Source organism: Macaca mulatta, chromosome 2 (assembly GCF_049350105.2).
Source record: "Macaca mulatta isolate MMU2019108-1 chromosome 2, T2T-MMU8v2.0, whole genome shotgun sequence".
Classification (NCBI taxonomy): Eukaryota; Metazoa; Chordata; class Mammalia; order Primates; family Cercopithecidae; genus Macaca; species Macaca mulatta.
This window is the reverse complement of record NC_133407.1, coordinates 162,869,772-162,883,579: the sequence shown is the minus strand read 5'-3', so window position 1 is coordinate 162,883,579 and position 13,808 is coordinate 162,869,772. Positions and strand designations below refer to the sequence as shown.

Sequence of the window (13,808 nt, the reverse complement as noted above, 5' to 3'; positions counted from 1 at the left end):
GGAGGGAGGGATGGCAGCAAGTGCTCTATGTATTTGCAATCTCATTTCTGGTGGAATTGATAAACATCATGCAAACAAATGAGCTAAACAAGATAGTAGTTACCCAAAAGTTCTAAAGAACTGAAAGGACAATTTTTCAAAGTAAATAACAAATGTGGATGAAAAGGTGCCAGTGGACTGTTGGAGAGCCACATAACTCCTTGTCCATATATAGTGCTTTCAGGGAGACTTTAGAAAATAAGAGTTTCACTCTAAATTTGGCAAGATGTAATGGTAATAAACATCATATTTATAGCAACATGAAAAAAATAACTCACAAGTATCCAGAGCTTCTTTTCTCTTGATCCATAAGGAGAATTATGTGTTTGCCAGCTGAGTTTTATAGGTCTATCCTGGGCAGAATCAGTGTGAGAGGTGAAGAAGATAATTGAAAGGAACCCAGCTAGAAGGGCTTGCTCTATAGGGGTAAGAGAAGAGAGTTATTGGAAAACTAAAATAATAGACCAAAAAGGTGAAAGAAACTGGGGATCAGAGTAAGAGTGGGCTGGTTTGGGGAAGAGGTTTATTCTGAGGTTTGAAGTTGGTTTGGAGATAGAACTAAAGAGGATGAAAGGAATACAGAGAGAGATGGAGAAAGAAAAATTTAAGAACTTTTTCTATGTGTTAGGCTAAAATTTCCATTTGGTATTTTTGAGAGACTTCTGTAAATATTTAAATTGCTTTTTAGTTACTATAATACTATCAATCATTATTATTTTTGTTGTTAAACTTTTTCTTTCAGAGTGATGCCATGCTAAAGCTGAGCTTTATTTAGATTATTTGTATAGTTTTTTGTGTGTTTATCTTCTGTCTTCCTCTAAAAATGCTTTATTTAAAGTGGCATACAGAGAACAGTAATGCTAAGAGCTTGTGCTTGTTAAAAATTTTGCAATTATAAAGTCATTTCATACATTATTTTCAGTAGAATATTATAGTGATGCAGGCAGAAGTGACATTATTATCCCCGTTTTCCAGATGAGGACACTGGAAATCTGTGGAGTTTCTGCCTTGCTTGGAGTGAAATAACTAGCAAATGATGGATTTTGGGATTCAAACTTGGATGTTCTAACACCAAATGCTCATTCTTTTTATTACTTCTGATGGTACTAAGAGTGGTATAACGAAACAAGTCTCCTGTAGTTGAAGGTAAATTACTTTAAACTTTAAATTTATACAGTATCTCATAAGCTGTGGTTATACATGTAGCCACATCTTGGCAGGTAAGGAATTAGGATCTCATCTGAAAGGCGAGATTATTACAGAAATAAATTTCCTGAGAAGAGGAAAGTTTTTTAGATTAGAAATTGGATCAGTAATAGGTTGCAAGCAAAAGCCACCTAGTCTTGCTTAGTCTAGCTACAGATGATTAAAAGGAACTCTTGGTGGAGATTATTAAGAGAAGACTTTGAGGCTATGCACATGTCTCAGACAGCAGGCACATGCAGGACAGATAGCAAGAGTATCAGGAACCTGTGCTTGGAAACTGTATTGATTTTACATTTTTGTACTCTTATTTCCCTTTCTTCTCTTCCCTTCCTATAGTAGAGTTGTGCTGAAAGTTCTAACCTGCCTAAGCCATGCCAAAGGAAACCAAGGAAAGGGGTTTTCTTCCTATTCGGGGTGCAGTTTTATTGTAGACCCCTGAGGATTCAGAATGGTGGCATCAATGGGAAGGTGAACCCCAAGGACATAGAGTTGGGGTGGAGTGTTCAGTTGTCTCCTCCCACCTAGAGATCCCATTCCTCGAAAAATCGGAAAAATGTACTCTTTTATTTTTGTTTTTTATTCCCCTTCTGAGAGAGAATCTCTGAAAAGATGACTGCCGAGAGTGTCCAGTTCACATGATTTGTAGGAGAGATGAGTCAGGATGAAGGGGTAGTGAGAAAGAAAAATTAAATAGTTATTTTCTAAATACAGAATTTAAAAATATATACTAAAAATAAAATTGTTTAAAATATTAATAAAATGTTCAGAATGAAGTTTTTTTCTATTGCTCTCTAGCTTTTGCATTTCCCAAACTCAAAAGAATGTTTTCTTATGTAACAATCTGCACAATGTCAGTTGACAAGCAACACAGTGTAGTTCTCAAATACAAAAGTAAAAATCAGGATACCCATCCATTTTCCCAAGCTGAGAAGAAGAAAGAATGAAGATATTTCTTTGCTTATAGAATTCTCATTTAAAAGTTGGGAAGTTTTCCTATTCTGCTGATTAAGACTTGAAGCTTGTGGGTAAATAGTGGTTGCAGCAGAAATCTGCCCCTTAGAGACTGGAATCAAGAAGCATATTGCCCTAACACTTAAAATACATGAGAGGGAGAGACAGAGAGAGACAGAGAGAAAGAGAGAGAGAGAGAGAGAGAAAGAATGAGAGAGAGAGGAGGAAGAGAAAGAGAGAAAAAAGAATAAATAAATCTAAAAATAAAAATATGGCAATTAGAATATGGATTTCCACAAAGGAATTGAAAGATCATTGATAGGCAAGGGTTTATATAGATATGAGTGAGAATACTGGACTATATTTCAACAACATTAGCATATCTTCCTAGCTTATATAAATTGCCATTGAAGTTTTACTTATGTGGTGTTATTGCATAATCACTTGCTTGACCTTGGCAGTGAAGTAAAGCTTGTAGGACTAGAAATTTGTTTATATTTAACCCATCTCTACATTGGTATGTGCTGTAGGTTGGCATTTATATGCAAAGTAGCCAATTATCTATATTTTTCTTTGTTTCCCCTACAGCAGAATGGTGAAACCAGTTTCTTGCATGTATAATTCTAAGAAATTTAATGCTAATGAGGAAAAAGAAAGACTCATATACTGTCCAAAATGTATAATTCCAGTGCTACTGGGATGACCAAGTGCATTTTTATATGTAAGTTCGATGCAGTTTATTTTTTAAAGAAATCTTTCATAGATATAAGAGAGGAAGAACCACACAAAAGAAAGACAAGTTGCGTTTCTCACCCTTCTCTCACCAGATGTTCTCCTGTTGCTGCTTCTGCAAAGTGAACAGAGTGAGGTGACCAATTAACTTCCTTGAGTAACCAAATATTTAAAACAAATGAATACAGAAAAACCTTTCAGCGGCCTTCATTTGTAGGCAAGGTAACCACAGAGAAGCAGTCAATAAATTGACCAAGCACTTGTAAGAAGAATGTCTTTGTCACAGGGCTGTGCTGCTCACTGACAGTGCACCTAACTGGCTTCTTAACCCGGGCAGCTCCTTTGTCCCAAACCCAGGCTCTGCTTCCTTTCAGGGTCTTGGAATAAGTCCTACCCAATTTGTTAATTTGAGATAAAGTCCGATTTGTTGCTGGCCCCTGTCTAAGCCTGGTGTCCCATCTGTTCTTGGTTAGGTTTATTTGCTATCTCGTAATTACACCATTGACTGAGCTTTCTGCCAATTTCTACAGCTCTCATGTTATTCTCTGAAGCTTATGTATTAGTTTGCCAAGGCTGCTGTAACACAGTACCACAAACTGGATAGCTTGAACAACAAAAATTTATTGTCTCACGGTTCTAAAAGCTAGAAGTCTAAAGTGTCACCAGGGTTGGTTCCTTCTGCGGACTATGAGAGAGAATCTGTTCCACAACTTTCCCCTAGTTTCTGGTGATTTGCTGGCAATCTTTAGCAATTCTTTGACTTGCAGAGGCATCACCTTGATCTCTGTCTTCAGGCTCACATGGTGTTGTCTCTTTATAAGGATATCAGTCATCTTGGATTAGGGGCACACTGTACTTCATTATGACCTCATCTTAACTGATTACATCTGCAGGGATATTATTCCTAAATAAGGTTACATCCAAGAAACTGGGGCTTAGAACTTCAATGTATCAATTTTGGGGATACACAATTCAACCCATTCAACCCATAACAGCTTATTAACTCTTGTCCTAATTTCCAGACGCTGCCCTGCTTGATTTCTGCCAATGGCCTATACATGATTTACCTTTGATTGCTTATTTTACTACACAGCCCTCTTAGATTTGATTTGAACTTCACCTGACTGTGCTCATGATCTTTCTGCCCTCTTTTTAGGACACTAATGTCCTAGGTCTATATTTACCATGAGATTTACATCTCACTGTGTCTAGTTCTGTGTGGTGGGCAGAACAATGATTCCCCGAAGACATCCGAGTCCTAATCCCCAGAACCTGTGCATATGTTAAGTTCCATGGCAAAAAGGAATCAAAGTTGCAGATGGAATCAAGTTTGTATTCAACTGCCTTTAAAATAGGGAGATTATCCTGGATTATCCAATTGGGCCCAATGTAATCAAGCTTTTAAAAGTGAAAGAAGGAGATAAAAGAAGACAGAGGAACATATATGCCAATGGAAGTATGGTTCAAACGATACTTTATTGCTGGCTTTGAAGATGCAAGAAGGGGGCTTCAAACTGAGGAATGCAGGTGGCCTCTATAGATGGAAAGGGCAGGAAGATGTATTATTTTCTATGGCTTCCAGAAAGCTACACAACCATGCTGATACCTTGATTTTGGTCCAGTGAGGCCCATGTTGGACTCTTGAAGTACAGAATTATAAGTAAATTTGAATTGACTTAAGCCAGTAAGTTTGTGGTAATTTGTTAAGGCAGCAACAGAAATCTAATACATTTTAGAATAAAAAATTCCTGGGCATGCCCTCATATTTAGATGCCAGCCTTTATCCTACCCTGAAAGTTCTTCCTGTTCTCCTAGGCTTATTCCAATTAATTTATTTCACCATTGCTTCAAAACTTAGAATTAACATGCATTAGATGTAACATGGTGTAACAGAATTTGCATGGGTGTTGGAATCAGACTTGACTGCAAATTCTGGTTCTGTTACTTTTTAGCTGTGTGACCTTAGATAAATTATTAAACCTTTCTGAGCTTCAGTTACCTCTCTTTTATCTACAAAGTGGAGATAATAAGACATACCTTTTTCTGTGAGGATTAATAATAAAATCTTTAAATGCGCCTAACACAATGCATTGTATATGTTAGGTATTCAGTAAGTGGTAGCTATTCTAAAGGCGTTTTAAATTCTTAAGCCCACCATTTAATTTTTCTAGCACATGTTATTTTTAAAGCAAGGCTCATTTTATTATTATTATTTTTGAGACAGGGTCTGTCTCTTGCCCAGGCCAGAATGCAGTGGCACAATTTCGGCTCACTGAAATATCTACTTCCTGGCCTCAAGCGATCCGCCCATCTCAGTCTCCCAAGTAGCTGGGACCACAAACACGGGACCACATCCGGCTAAATTTTTTTTTAAAATTTTTTGCAGAGACAAGGTTTTGCCATGTTGCCCAGGCTGGTCTCTAATTCTTGGGCTCAAGCAATTGCTGGCCTCAGCCTCCCAAAGTGCTGGGATTACATGTATGAGCCACCGCGCCTGGCCAAGTCTCATTTTAGATTCAAAATATAAACAAGTAATGGGATCTTGAAAGGAGGAATCAGTGAGGCATTGTGTCTTATAGCACTTATTGGTAAATGGATAAATATTCAGGAATAAGAAAACACAAAACTGTCAAAAATATGTCCAATTATTTTTTTGTAGGAGACACCCTGAGACAGAAGAGGACAGCACTCAGGAGACTGAGTTAATTGTGAAATATGTGCTGTCCTGCAGTAGGCAGAGAATGGGAAGATATTTGCTCTGTTGAATAATAACGATGTAAGTAACGTGAAAGCATTTTGGAAGATAATATGCATGTCTCCTTTTGCCTTCAAAGGACTCTACATACCATGGCCTAAATCTGCTTCATTGTGTCATCATGAAGTTGCATACCATAAAAGATATTTAGGAAAATGTTAGTTATAAAATATGTAAAAATTACTTATAACAAAGAATAGTTTATTTAAAAACTATTTTTAAAAGTTTCTTCTGGTTTTCTGTCCTTGTGATAGTTTGCTCAAAATGATGGTTTCCAGCTTCATCCATGTCCCTGCAAAGGATATGAACTCATCCTTTTTTATGGCTGCATAGTATTTTATGGTATATATGTGCCACATTTTCTTAATCCAGTCTATTACTGATGGACATTTGGGGTTGGTTCCAAGTTTTTGCTATTGTGAATAGTGCCACAATACACATATGTGTGCATGTGTCTTTATAGTAGCATGATTTCACATGTTCTCACTCGTAGGTGGGAATTGAACAATGAGAACACTTGGACACAGAGCGGGGGACATTACACATGGGGGCCTGTTGTGGGGTGGGGGCAGGGGGAGGGATAGCATTAGGAAAAATACCTAATGTAAATGATGAGTTAATGGGTGCAGCAAACCAGCATGGCACATGTATACCTATGTAACAAACTTGCACGTTGTGCGCATGTACCCTAGAACTTAAAGTGTAATAATAAAAAAAGTTTCTTCTATTTAAAAAAGAACCGGGGTGGGGGGCGGAATGAATAAGTAACACTGAAACATTGCAGCAAAACTTGATAGAGTGAATTAAAATTTTTCTTTGAGAGTTAAAAATGATTCTTCAAGAAACAGCAATAGTTATTGAGGATCTTACTGTACTCAGAAAAACAGGGGCAACCTCCCTAAGACAGTACCTTCTGAGCTTAAGTGCAGAGATGTAAACTTCACAATATTTTAAAACCATGACATTAGCAACCATTGCATCTGGCTCAGATAGTGCAGTTTTAGCTAATATTTGTCAACTAAATGAGTAGAATAAACTCACCTGAAAATACATTTTGAATCTCAAGAACCAGGGAACATAAGTAAAATACTCTTATTAAGAAATAGTAGTTGCCATTAGTCAATTCTTGTTGCTGCAAATTTCTTAAATCTCAAATCTAAAAAGGGAAATACAGGACTAGAAAACAAGTGGAATTACTGTTGGAGGAACAGATGGGATCCAACAGATAATTCCAGTTGCAGAGAGCAAAAGACGTGGGTAGAGGTGAAGTCAGAACAGTAGGTATAAGGTAGAGGCTCTCCAGAGGGTGAGGGAAGATCCATGATGGGATAGAAGTACAGCACCTGAAAGAAATACATACTTCCCTCCTGGGGAGGAGCCAGAAGCCAGATTCAGACAAATTGGAGGTCAGAGTGTGGCATCAGAATACATGTGGTACACAAGGAAGCAAATGGGATTCATGAGGAAGTAAGAAGTTACTAGCTATGTCTAAGGGAGAGAGGAATGAAGAAATAGAACCAGGAACAACAAGATGTCACTCAGGATCACTGATCAGGAGTAGAGTAGGGAACACACCATGAAGTTTTAGAATCCAGCAGGCAGTTAGTCCTAATGATGAACTTGTGGGCATAGCCTATTTTCTATAATATCTTCTGACCATTATTTTCAATTTGTAAAATGGTCAGGCCTGGCCAGGTGGACAACAGTGTGAGTCTTGGCAAGCAACATTCTTGTGATTTGATATTACAAAACAGAATGTCCTAAGGTAGTAGGTCCCAGGACACAGTCTGGGGCTCTGCCAAACAATTCCAGAAACATGATGGCAAGGCCTGTGCAAGCCAAAGTCATTGGTGCCTCTTGCTTCTTGTCTGATGAAGATGTCCTCATCTTCTTCAGCTAGTGACAAAATTAAACACTCACTCCAGACCAATACATAAGCCAATTTGTGATTAAAACAAGATAAACTTGTTTTAATTTGGGAAATTCTATAAATTTTAGAAATATGTGAAATGAGACAAATGAGATATCAGATGGCCAGAGTCAGTTGAGAACTTCCTAATTCATCTCAGTTACTGACTTATGTAATGATGTCTGGCAAATGGCCTTGGAAAAGGAGTTCAAGTCCCAAACTGCATTTATAATTCCAAGTGGTATATATTGGTGATATCCGGATCTTTGGGTTGGGAACACCCTAACCTCATTTCAAAGATTGATAAATGGGTGGTTATATGATGTAAGAGTGTTTGCTATCACTTACCTAGATGAACAAGTAAGTAGACCTGGCTACAATACAGAAAAACCCCCAAAACATTGCAGTTTAATGCTACATGCAACCCACATCTAATCAGAAATAATATTATTTTAATTCTGCCTCCTAAATATCTCCCAAACAAAAAATAATTTTTTTCCTCAACTTACTGTGACATTGACCTAGTTCAAGCTCCTTCGCCTGGACTATTAAAACAGCTTCTTAATTGGTTTCTAGTCTAGCTTTCCCTCATTTATTCCAATTTCTTTTCCATACACAGTGATTACTGTTTTTCTAAATATCCAACCTGATAATTTCATTGCTATGATTCAAACCTTTAGTGGTACCCAGTTTTTTTGTATAAAGCCAACATTTCTTAAAATGGTCTATGAAGATGTTCATAATCTGCTTGTCATTTGTTTTTCCAATTTGAATTCCACATTCCAGCCCCACTGAACAACTTTCAGCTCCCAAATGTCATGCTGTCTCACCTCTGAGTCTTGCACTTTATGTTTTCTCTGCCTGTAACTTTCTTCATTGCCTCTTTCCTACTATTGCTACTATTTCCTACTATTGCACCAATGCTCATTATCTTTATACATTGCAGAATGTCACATGAAATGTGAAAGAAGAGGTGAGTGGGCTAATTTCTACTCACCGCTCAGGTTTGGGCAGGCAAACTACTTGTGCTCACAGTATCCATCTTTCCTTCTTTATCCTTGGCATGTGGATAGACTACATTTCCTAGCCTCCCTGGAAGTTAGGTGTGGTCATATGACTAAATAAAATGTGAGTGGAAGTGATATGCCTGCCACAAGCCCATAAAAAAACCTGTCACAAGCAAACCAAACCTTCCTCAACCTCTCCATCCACCCATCTCACTGGAAAGGACTCAGAGGACTTTGAGGAGGATGGAGTCCTAAGAAAGGTGTCTGGGACTTTCATTTGACTGTAACATGAGCAAGAAATAAATCATTAGTGTGTTGAACTGTGGAGAACTTGGGGTTGTTTCAGCAGCTGGCATTACTATCCTTAAGTGACTCAAGGTTTTTGTTGCCTTACAACTTTGGGAAACCTCTAGTTGAAAATATTTGTCTTCTCTATGCTACTATAAGCTTGGTAAGGGCAGACACCATTATCTTATTCACTGTTTTATCTTCTGTTCTTATTACAATGTCTGTACACAATGTGTAAACACCCGAAAATATCTCTTAAATGTTAAATCAATGGGCTTTATATTGAAGCTTAGAAAATTCACATTTCAGTTTCCAGAGATTAAACATATAGGATTAAATTTAGAAAGTACATTTAATTCCTTTATCTGACAGAGCAGAAACTGGGAAAACTGGGAAATTCTTACATCTTAACAAGCAAACAACTTGAAAGACCAAATCAGCATTTTGGGACAAGAAAGTTAGTACAAAGTGAGGTTTACATTTTGATACTCGAGCTGGTCTGCTGCTTGATTTTACTTAAAAGAGGTAAGGATATCTGTCATGTGGCATGTCAAGAAGCTTCTGAAAAGCTGAAATAGGCTCTAATTTTTCTTATCAATTTTCAGAACTCTAGGCAATTCAAACCTGTTCAAAGTGTCAGTTGACATGTCCAGTAACGGTCGGTGCACTTTGTTACAAGACCACAAAAGGTAATAGTTGTCTACTTATGAGAAAAATATTACCAAGAGAAAGAAACTTGTCATCTCTACAGCATTAACGTAAAACAATTTGTAGTTATTGAATACAATGGATCTCTACCTTTGGCCAAGGTTTTTTTTTGTGTGTGAAGTGACCACAATCTTCTCTCTTAATTAGGGTGTGATGGACTTTAGAGTAGCCCATAGAAATCATCCTGAAAATAGAAGAATGAATGAATTTTCAGAAAGAAAAGAGGTAAGAGAAAATGAGTGGGAGGGAGAGAGAAAGAGAGACAGAGACAGAGAGATCACATACTAGAATATTCTCTATGTGAATAAAGAGCCTAAGATTTTCATACTTCATGGACCTTCCTCAACTAGAAGAAAGTCTGCTGCTGCGGATTTTCACTAAAATTAATTATGGCATGGATAGGAGAGAATAAGGAGAAAGAAGTATTCATAATTTACTATACTTCTACTTTTCTTTTATCTATAAGAAATTATTGAATTTTTTTCCTTACCTTTTTGCTAAAGGATTGCAAAAAATACAGTTTCAGATTGGATATTAAAGGCAAACAAAATTAGTTATCTGTTCTAAATGTATTATTTGTTTCTTTCTTGCTACAGAAGCCTGATGACTAGTATGCCAATTATGATACTTTTCCTTTCCTATTCTTTTCAGCTTGGGGTAGCCACATGATGGAGTTCTCTCCAATGAGACCTAAGATGAAATCTGTTGATGAAATTTCTGGGGATTTTTTTTTTAAATTAAAAAGGAACATATACTGTTGACACTGTTCTCCCTTACTTCCAGCCCCCTCCTATTCTTCTTACTTTGAATGCATATATGGAGTCTACAGCTTCAGAGGCCATTTTGCTACTATGAGGCAGTTAGCATGAGGACAAAATCCAACATGCTTTGGATGAAAAATAGAAAAGAGCTTAGGCCCCTGGCATTGTTGAGACGATTAATACCAGCAGAGATAAACATTTATCTCTAGACTCTCTGTAATATGAGAAAAATAAACCACTATATATTTAAGCCTTCATTAGTCAGATTTTCAAAAACATTCAAACACTTGGCCAATACATAGAGGCAGAAGAGTAGAGAACATATTGAAACATATTTAAGACTCACACCAGATTCCAATGCATACCTTTCTCTTGCTGATTTGCCAGAATTGTCTAGGATACAGGACTTATACACATTTGGATATTCAGTTTAATGGTAGAACTTCGAAGACGGGAACAATGAGTGAAAACCATTTAGTTAAGAAATGCTGTTGCCAGTTACTTAAAAACAAAGCCTGTGCAAATTTTTAAAAAACGTTTTATAGGCTGTAAATCAAAGAAACTACTAAGGTGAATTTCAATCATTTTAGAGGTTTATTTCGCCAAGGTTAAGGACACACTCAGGAAAAAGGAACACACATACACAAAATACAAAATTAGCTGGGCGTGGTGGTGCACACCTGTAATCCCAGCTACCTGGGAGGCTGAGGCTAGAGAATTGCTTGAATCCAGAAGGCAGAGGTTGCAGTGAGCCAAGATCGGGCCATTGTACTCCAGCCTGGGCAACAAGACTGAAACTCCATCTCAAAAAACAAAACAAAACAAAACAAAACAAAAAACCCAACCAACCAACCAAACAAAAAACCCCCAAGAAACAAAGCAAAACACAGGAACAATCTGTGATACATGCTTTTTCCACAGAGGATCTAGGAGCTTCAATATTTAGGGGAAAGAGCAGGCAGTAGGAGAAAGAGGAAGGAAAATAAAAAGAGGGGAAGATAGATAAAGGGGGCAGCTGTTGCATTCTCTTGAGTCTTCAATTAGTGTTCACTGAATCCACATCTTATATGTGGATTTTTATATATGTCAATTTATGACATATATGACTTATATATGTCAATTTACATTGTCAGGGTGAAATTCGACAGATTTGTTTTAGGGTAAAGATCTTGGGGCTTACACGGAATTTTCTGGTAAGCAAATTGTGAGGGAGGTATGTAGCCTTTTATCTTTGTAGCTATCTATTTAGGAACAAAATGGGAGGCAGGTTTACATGACCCAGTTCCCAGCTTGACTTTTCCCTTTGGCTTAGTGAGTTTGGAATCCTGAGATTTTGTTTTCCTTTCACAGGCAAAAGCATGTTTATAAGAACATAGATACTATATCACATGGGACTGACAGACTGAGATATTATTCTTACATGTGAGGCTTTTTTTGTAGTTACTCAGGATTAAGAACAGGATTGGTCATCAAGTCTGGGGCATAGCTGTCGATGAAGAGTTAAATGGTGTAAAATATTTGCTTTAAAATATTTGAAGAGATTTCTTCTGAGCCATATATGAGTGACCAATGGCCTGTGACACAGCTGTCAGGAGATCCACTAAGGTGGTCAGGCCATAGCTTGGTTTTATACATTTTAGGGAGACATAAGACATCAATTAACACATGTAAGATGTACATTGGTTTGGTCTGGAAAGGCAGGACATCTCGAAGTCAGGGCTTTCAAGTCACAGGTAGATGCAAAGATTTTCTGATTGGCAGTTGGCTGAAAGGTTAAGTTATTGTCCAAAGACCTAGAATCAATAGATGGGAATGTCTGGGTTAAGAAGAGGAGTTGTGGGTTATTCAGAGGAAGCCTCCTGTAGCAGGCTTCAGAGGGAATACATTGTAAATGTTTTTAATCACTGCTGATTCTTTCCTGAATCAGGAAAAAGGCCTGGAAAAGGAAGGGGATTCTCTTTAGAATGTAGATTTTTCCCACAAGAGACAGCTTTGCAGGACTATTTCAAGATATGGCAAAGGAACATAATTTGGGGTGAAACATTTCATTTTCTTTCAGGCCTGCTATCTGTCATGTGATGCTATACTAGAGTCAGGCTAGAATTTGGTATCTTGTTGCTACAAAGTCTGCTTTGTCAGTCTTAAGATCTATTTCAATGTTAATGCTAGTCAGCTGTGCCAGAATTCCTACAGGGAGGAGGAAATAATGAGGCATGTCCAACTCCCCTTCTCATTATGGTCTGAACTAGTTTTTTGGGTTAACTTTGAAATGCCCTTGGCCAAGGGTAGGGTCCATCAGTCAACCAAGGGGCTTAGAATTTTAGATTTTTGTTTACGTTGCTAAACCCATAGCCTAAGACAGATACACAGACTTGATTGTGGGATTGGAAAAGGTAAGTGACTGGTGGATAATTGTCTAGAAAATTTTGGTAAAGTCATGGCTATGTATCCCCATCAACCTATTAAGAGGATTAGAGATATTTTATTAATTCTTAATTTTAGAGGGTTAGAATCTTGGAACCGCCTCATCAAATGTCATTCAGTATTGGAGTTAGGGTAGCTGAACCATTGATCTAAACCAGAACATATGAAGAAAGAGCAAATGTTTGGAATCAGAAGGTTTAAGATCAGTGCTCTGACAATAGTTCATTGACTTTGGGAAAAATCACTCTGATCCTCAGTTTTCTCAGCTGCACAATGGATATAATAACACTTTTTCTCTGTTCTTTCTAGGGTTGTTCTGAGGCAGAGATAAGAAAGTGTGTGTAAGGTCTTTTTGTATACTGTTAAATGTTACATGGATGTTAATTGTTATGATGATGATGATGATGATGATGATATGCCTAATGTGCAGCCTGGTATTTTTCAGGGATTACTAATCCGTCTTTATTACTTCCTTCTAGTAATCACAGCAAACGCCTGAGCAATGTCATTCTATAAACATCCCTGGTTGGGTTTAGGGAGCAAACAGAAATCTAGGGTCCAATTGCTGGAGTCATCTCTGTGATATCAGCTAGCACATTTCTGAAAACTCCTCAACCTTCATGACAACCTGAAATGTGATTTTCAGCTCAGACCCCTGTCATTTTCTGTCAGAGACTGAGAGATTTTTAGCACAGGAAGAAAAGCCTAAGAGTCCTTTCCTTCTTGGCCTTGAAAAGAAAATATAACTGTTTGGCAGAAAAAAAAAAAAAAAACATTCACAGGTCTGACAAAGAACTAATATTTATTCTTTTAAAATGTACTTCTGAAATAGTTCAGATATATAAAAAAATTTTAACAATTATAATGAACACTCACGTTTCCACCCACCTTAAGAAATAAAACACCAACAAAATGAGACTTTTCGTACCCCTCTGAAATTGTATCCCAGATAAGCAGTATCTTGAATTTTGTTGTTTGTCATACATTTCTCGGCATTTTTGCCGTTGATCAACATCAATTCCTTATAA

At 37.4% G+C, this 13,808-nt stretch overlaps 1 long non-coding RNA gene across 1 annotated transcript; it reads left to right on the top strand.

The window, feature by feature from the left end:
* Window positions 1–331: 331 nt before the first annotated feature.
* On the top strand, window positions 332–5,828 carry LOC144339402 (uncharacterized). The gene is made up of 5 exons (XR_013414390.1): window positions 332–465; window positions 1,015–1,185; window positions 2,785–2,917; window positions 3,024–3,150; window positions 5,588–5,828. It is a non-coding gene; the product is annotated as an uncharacterized LOC144339402 (long non-coding RNA).
* Window positions 5,829–13,808: the final 7,980 nt, after the last annotated feature.